Source organism: Nomascus leucogenys, chromosome 3 (genome assembly GCF_006542625.1).
Source record: "Nomascus leucogenys isolate Asia chromosome 3, Asia_NLE_v1, whole genome shotgun sequence".
Lineage (NCBI taxonomy): Eukaryota > Metazoa > Chordata > Mammalia > Primates > Hylobatidae > Nomascus > Nomascus leucogenys.
In genome coordinates this window covers 123,281,600-123,289,828 of record NC_044383.1, presented here as the reverse complement: position 1 = coordinate 123,289,828, position 8,229 = coordinate 123,281,600, and positions in this window count along the sequence as shown.

Here is an 8,229-nt window from a genome sequence, read left to right as displayed (position 1 = left end):
ACAAATATTAAAATATTGAAGAAATCATGAATATATGAAAAGGTGATATTATGGAGATGTTGTTCTTCAATTAAGAATCTATATATATTTCAAACTGTATATGTATTTGTTTCTGCCTATGTAAACAGGAAAGGGTGAACAAAAGCATGTGAGCGAACCAAATAATCCCAGAAAAGTAGGAACTGTGCCAAGAACAGGAAGATCTGATCAGCTCTGCTGATTTTATACAACAGGCAGAGAGAGGAAGGCCCAGTCCCTGTGGGTTGTCATAGGAAGATCAGTTAGAAAGAGAGGCCACAGGAGGCTTCCGAAAGGACATATTCACCAAATGTTCTAAAGAAGAAAACTACCCAGACAAACTCAATCTCCTATTTTCTAGGAAAGGAAAATTTCTACTAATTATAGCTACTAATTTTAATAAAATACTAGTGATAAGTACTTGTATTTTAAGATATCAGCAATCTATATCTATATACCAAAATGTACAGCTATTCTCAAAAACTTAAAGGATACCCCATTTGAAGAAAGACACTTCTCAAAAACTGAGAATCTTCATAAAAGGCAAAGACCTGCGAGTTCCATAATGAATGACTACATTTTTATAAAATAGACTCAGCCTGTTATCAACACTTGGGTTTGAATTTCTTGGATGTTGCCACTCAAAAATTTGTGATTTCTACCCAAGAACCTGCAATGTCAGCTATCCTGCAATAACCTTCATTTTTCTTTGGGTCCAGTAGGGTTACAAAAATCATAAGCTAGTAATAAAACAATGGCTGGCAGGATTATTCAAACCCCTAGAAAATGTAAAAAATAAAACCCTGGGAATGTGCAGGATAAGAACAAAAAGTAATATTTTATCTCTTCTGTTCATAATCATTTTGGTATAGCATCTTTAATTGGTTTTGTAAACTTTGCAATGTTTTATACATTTGTGTTTCTTATGGGATTTAAAGTACTTATGAATCTTCATTTAAATTAAAATGTAAAAGGCCTTTAATTAAATGTTTAATAAATGTTTAAATATTTGGTGAAATCTAATTGGTAAAACTCATAAGACTTTTTTTTTATTACTTGTGTAAGTGCCATGTAATCCTTTAGGGAAACGTCACCTTTTTAAAAATGGCAATTGATTGGCGGGGTGCAGTGGCTCACACCTGTAATTCCAGCATTATGGGAGGCCAAGGTGGGTGGATCACCTGAGGTCAGGAATTCAAGACCAGCCTGGCCAACATGGTGAAACCCCATCTCTACTAAAAATACAAAAAAATAGCCAGGCGTGGTGGCACATGCCTGTAGTCCCAGCTACTCGGGAGGCTGAGGCAGGAGAATCACTTGAACCCAGGAGGTGGAGGTTGCAGTGAGCTGAGATTGCACCACTGCACTCCAGCCTGGGTGACAAGAGCGAGACTCTGTCTCAAAAAAAAAAAAGGCAATTGATTAATAAATTAAAATTATGTATTAATTGAACATTAAACAACCATTAAGAACATATTTTCTTCAAACATTAAAGCTCCTAGGATTAAATAATCTGTCAACCTCCTTCTGCTCTGAGTCTCATGGCCTCAGTAGCACTAGATCCAGTCTCAGTTAAGGTGACCTAATTACTACAGATGATTTGACTCAGTAAAAATACATTGAACATATATTGTACACCACATCCAATGTGCTGGCATGTGTAACCCATAACTCGAAACACCTGCTCTCTTGACCAATACCAGTTATACCACAGGAATAACTGTAGTTCATATCTCTTACCCTATGTCTAGAAATAAAGTAGGGTGTAGAGTGATGGATTCTGCTATGGAGTATGCCAGAGAGACAGCTTCAGACATCAATGAGGACTTGCGAGGCAGAAGTGCTTAAAAGAGAAAAGAAAAATCTATTTGCCAAATCGTTCCTTCCTCACAGCATTAAACTAATAAATGTTTGCATCATGAAGCACCATGTTACAGAAGCATCCATTTACTTGCTTCTGTTCATGCTCCAAAACATGTTTTAGAGGCTTTCACAAACTAGTGTGAGATGTGCAGCAGTTGCACATAGTAGTAGCTAAGAAATACTTTTCCACATTGAACAATTCATTTTTTTCCTAAAACTATATCTAACAGGTGTAGATGTAATATCTCAATTACTTATCTAGACAACTAAAGCAAGATGGAACACTATAATTATAAATTGTGTTATTTTCATTAATATATGTAGTAAGATTTAATTAAAATTACAAAACATTGTTTCAGCTTAGACCATCTTGATTCTAAAATCTCATCAATTGTACATATAATTTATTAGTTAATTTTATTTTACCTTTTATTTTAACAAGATATCCCAAATATGTTAGTGAAAAATAACTTTTTAAAAATGAAATTATAATTTTTATATTTCACTTTAATATTTATTTTAATTATAGATACATATAAATATATTTAAATTCCAAACAGTCTGAACACAATTATATTTTTTAATACTAAATCGTTGAGAATAACTACAAGTCAAGAATATGGTAGGAGTTGATAATCTGGATTTCATAATATAAAACAAATCTTATATAATTTTTTCATCTGCATAATGACAGACTTGATCAAACATGTATTGGGGGGGGATGGGAGTTGAACAATGAGAGCACATGGACACGGGGGGGGGGAACAACACACACTGGGGCCTGTTGGGGGAGGTGGGGGAGTGGGAGGGAGGGAGAGCATTAGGAAAAATAGCTAATGCATGTTGGGCTTAATACCTAGGGGATGGGTTGATAGGTACAGCAAACCACCATGGCACACATTTACCTATGAAACAAACCTGCACATCCTGGACATGTACCCCAGAAATTAAAATTTAAATTTTAAAAAAGGAGATGGGGGAGGTAAAAAGAAAAAGATATATAAGAACATCTTCAAAGAAATGGTTAGCTTAAACTCAAAATCTGAAAACAATAGGAGAAACTAGACTTTAAAATCTTTCATAAAAATTTAATTACTGGTGAAAACAATGAAAATAAGCAAGAAAAATATTATCATCGAATGCACAGCTTAATCAGTTCAGACAGAATCCCTGCAACTTCACGTTCTTTATTAAATGAAGAAGTAATTACTGATCATGACACATCACTTGCACACATAAAATTATTTAACTGAAAAGACTGAACAAATGGCAGTCAATCAATAGTATTAAACAAAGGCAAGAAAACACCAACAGAAAACACCGATGTGATGTTCTTAAAAGAGTAAGATTATATGTCTATTTAATCAAGTATAATGATGCTTATCTGGAAATAGTAGCAAAATAGTTAAAGAAAACAAACAATGGGAATTTTCTAGACTCTTCTAAAGCGGCTCGTGATGGCAGCACAAGGGTAGAGTTGAGGCAGGAGCACAAGTCTGTGTTTCTACCACTCAATCAATATGGCAGAGACAGCGATTTTCTCATGAGACGAATTGGTAGCTGGGTATGAGCTGTCTTGAAGGAACTCAATACAAGAGGGCTACTGGAGCTGGAGGAATCCGGGAGGAATTTGCTGTAGGGTAGGCTACTGAGGGCTGAAACTTGAGGGGTCACAAAGCGTCAGTAGGTGTGGTAGCCAGATTCCAAGATTGCCCCCAAAATCCCTGCCTCCTGCTCTTGACATGGTAGTCAAGAGCTCTCCCTGTGTAGTCCCCTCCCGTATTATATCAGACCTGACCATTATAGCAGAAGTGAGAGTATGTCACTTTTGAGACTGAGTTATAAAAGACACTATATACAGTATTCCCCACCCCGTCTATCCATGGAGGATCTGTTCCCCAGTGGAAAACCCTCGGTGGATGCCTGAAACTGCAGATAGTATAGAATCCTATATACACTATGTTTTTGTCATCTGATAATTGACCCAGCTACTAAGTGACTCATGGCCGGGCAGCACATACAGCGTGAATCCACTGGACAAAAGAATGATTCATGTTCCAGGCAGGATGAAGCAGGGACAGTGCAAGATTTCATTATGCCACTCAAAATGGCATGCAACTGAAAACTTACGAAGCGTTTATTTCTGAAATTTTTCATTTAAGAGTTTTGGCCTGCAGTTGGCAGTGGTAACTGAAATTACAGAAAGCGAAACTCAGATAAGAGGGTACTACTGCATATCTACAGATCTATACTTCTATCTCTATCTCTGTCTCCTATCTTTATCTCTCAGATCACTCCTCTAAGGAAAACCAGCTACCATGTCATGAGCAACCTTATGGAGAAATCCATAATGTGATGAAGTGAAGCCTCCTGCCAGCAACCACCTGAATGAACTTGGGTTTCTGTTTATATCCTCCAGCCTCAGTTAAGCCTTAAGTAGGCTGTATCCCCAGCTCAGCTTGAATGCAACTTCATGAACCAGAACCACCCAACTAATCTGTTCCAAATTCGTAACTCTCAGTTATATGAGAAAGCAAATCTTTGTTGTCTTAAATTGCTACCTTTAGGGATAATTTGCTATGCAGCAATAGATAAGTAGATTAGACAGGTAATTCCTCAAGGAATTGTGCAGGATGGGTAGATAGCCTTATAGGAGCAAAGAAAGAAATCACTAACATGCTTTGCAAATTATTCACCTGTTGATGGACACTTGGGTCGCTTCCATTTTTTGGCTATTACAAATAATGCTGCTATGAACATGGGTGAACAAATCTCTCTTCAAGTCCCTGCTTTAAATTCTTTTGGGTGTATACCCAGAAATGGCATTGCTGAATCATATGGTAATTCGATTTTTAATTTTTTTAGGAACCGCCATAGTGTTTTCCATAGAGACTGCACCGTTTTACACACTCCCATTAACAGTGCTTCACTCCAATTTCCCACATTCTCACCAATACTTGTTATTTTGGGTTTTTTTTTTAATAGTAGCCATCCTAATGGGTATAAGGTGTTATATGGTTTTGATTTGCATTCCTCTAAATATTAATGATGTTGAGCACATTTTCATGTGCTTATTGATCATTTTTATGTCTTCTTTGGAGAAATGTCTATACAGGTCCTTTGCCCATTTTTTAATCAATTTTTTTGGTTTTCTTGTTTTTGAGTTGTAGTTCTCTATGTATTTGGAATATTAACCATTTATCGTATATAGGATTTGCAAACATTTTCTCCCATTCTGTGGATTGACTTTCACTTTGTTGATTGTGTTTTTTGATGCACTGAAGTTTTTAATTTTGATGTAGACTAATGTATTTATTTTTTCTTTTGCTGCTATACTTTCAATAGTTTACCAGCCTTTGATCTACATGATCTACATGAGTGAAGAGAGACACTAGGAAAAAAAGGTGTTATCAGTGATGAAATAAAAGTTATTGAAACCTAAGGATGAAATGAACAGGTAAACTAAATCTGTATTGAATAGGATAAGGAATATCAATCTTAAAACCTTGAAGATTTAAAAAATGTTAACTATGGGCCGGGCGCGGTGGCTCATGCCTGTAATCCTGGCACTTTGGGAGGCTGAGGCGGGCAGATCACGAGGTCAACAGATTGAGACCATCCTGGCTAACACAGTGAAACCTCATCTCTGCTAAAAATACAAAAAAAGTTAGCGAGGCGTGGTGGCAGGTGCCTGTAGTGCCAGCTACTCAGGATGCTGAGGCAGGAGAATGGTGTGAACCTGGAAGGCAGAGCTTGCAGTGAGCCAAGATCACGCCACTCTGAGCAACAGAGCAAGACTCCGTCTCAAACCAAAAAAAAAAAAAAAGAAGTTAACTGTATTAGTCCTAGTTCTTCAGAGAAACAAATCCAATCAGATAGATTAGATAGATAGATAGATAGATAGATAGATAGATAGATAGATAGATAGATAGATAGATGATAGATAGAGATAGATGATAGATAGATGATAGATAGATAGATAGATAGATAGATAGATAGATAGATAGATGATAGATATAAAAGGAGATTCATTATGGGAATTGGCTCACATAGTCACAGAGGCTGAGAAGTTCCACGATATGCCATCTGCTAGCTGGAGAATCAGGAAAGCTGATGATGTGTGACTCTAAAGGCCAGAAAAGCCAATGGTGTAACTCAGTCAAAGGCTACTAGTCTGGGTCCCAGAGTCTGAAGGTCTGAGAACCAAAAGCTCTGATGTCCAAGGGCAGGAAGAGATGGGTGTCCCAGCTCAAGAAAAAGGAAACCCCTCCTTCTTCCACCTTTTTGTTCTATTCTGGCCCTCAACGAATTGGATGACGCCTGCCCACGTTGATGAGGGTGGAACTTCTTTACCCAGTCCACTGATTCAGATGTTAATCTATTCCCGAAACACCCTCACGACACACCTAGAAATAATGTTTTGCCAGTTATCTGAGAATCCCTTAGCCCTTTCAGGTTGATGTCTAAAATTAACCATCACATTAACTAATATTCACTTTATTAAGTCAAAACATCTTAATAAAGTGTGTGCATTGTGTTTAAAGGACATCTTAATACAGGACCATCTATAGCTCTGCACATGGCTCGAACTGGGCATGAACAAAGAATTCCCACACAGTGAACTTAACATAAGATACTCAGAACAGAGGGGCCATGGCTAGCCCGTTAAATTCCACAATTCATTTGCTAAGAGCCTAGAAATCTTATGAAGCACCTAATCTCTTTTTCTGAATAATAATAATACTTTCATTTCTAGAAAAATCTATTAATTCTATGATCCAGACTACTGTTTCTAACATAATGCACCTATTAAATGAAACATAGTCCCTTGAATCTTTGGCACTAAAAGCACCATCTGAAAGGAAATACCAATTCTAAACTCCAAGCTGAAGGAACATATGCAACGCTTACACTGTTTTTGGTACGCTTCAATTCTACCTTTTAAGTTATGAAGCTGTTTGAAATTCTAGTTCACACATAAGAAGATTCTAGGCCATCAATGCAGCATATACAGAATTTCCTCCTCATTAAGGAAATTAAATCTATTTACATTTAGGGAAAAAAACTTTATATGAGCATTTGCCTGAAATTCAGGTGGTATTGAAACATTTCCTGCAATGAGAGAAAATAACACAGACAATAAATGCTGCTTTAGTGTCTTATGTAATAATTGCATGCCATCACCTGGAGTGTTTTCTGTCCTTAGGAGCAGAACCCTATTGCACTTTGTTGGGGTGGAATGAGAGTAGGGACAATATATAAATATCTTTTAAAGAGGATCTAATAAAGTCACAAATAACAGAGTCAAATGGAGTACTAAAGGAAAGTAGGATCATTCAGACTCATCCTGTAACTTTGAGATTGATGTCGAGATGAAAGCTTCAGATGTTTAAGTGGTTATTTCCTTGTTTGTGAAAGGTTTTGTTGGGAACAGGCCCCCCAAAATCTGGCCATAAACTGGCCCAAAAAACGACCATAAGCAAAATCTCTGCAGCACTGTGACATGTTCATGATGGCCACGATGCCCATGCTGGAAGGTTGTGGGTTTACCGGAATGACGGCAAGGAACACCTGACCCACCCAGGGCAGAAAACCACTTAAAGTCGTTCTTAATCCACAAACAATAGCATGAGCAATCTGTGCCTTAAGGACATGCTCCTGCTGCAGATAACTAGCCAAACCCATCCCTTTATTTCGGCCCATCCCTTTGTTTCCCATAAGGAATACTTTTAGTTAATCTATAATCTATAGAAACAATGCTTATCACTGGCTTGCTGTTAATAAATAAGTGGGTAAATCTCTGTTTGAGCCTCTCAGCTCTGGAGGCTATGAGACCTCTGATTTCCCACTCCACACCTCCATATTTCTGTGTGGTGTCTTTAATTCCTCTAGCACTGCTGGGTTAGGGTCTCCCTGACCGAGCTGGTCTTGGCAGGTTTCAGGGTGGCTGGGGACATGTACTAGAAACAATATACTGGACTGTCTGAATCATGAGTTTGATCCAAAGTGGTGCTTCCAATGTATATGTTTCCATGTGTGTTATGCATAAACATACACACACATCATTATGCTAATGTATGCATGTCTAGGCACACACATGTACAACTGTGCATAGCAATATTATTTTCTAAAGAGAAGAATTATGTTTTCTTTTTTAACATGCAAGAAATGTCCATTTTTTGCTTTTGCCCCAAATTTTTACGTTTATAATGTTTTACTACAGCTAAGGAATTTTGCAATGCCTGAATAATAACACAGATTATTACTAGCCATACTAACTTGGAAACTCCCTAGATGTTTCTCTTAAAACTTTGGTTTTGGGGTGGTCAGATGTGGAAAGAAAAGGGG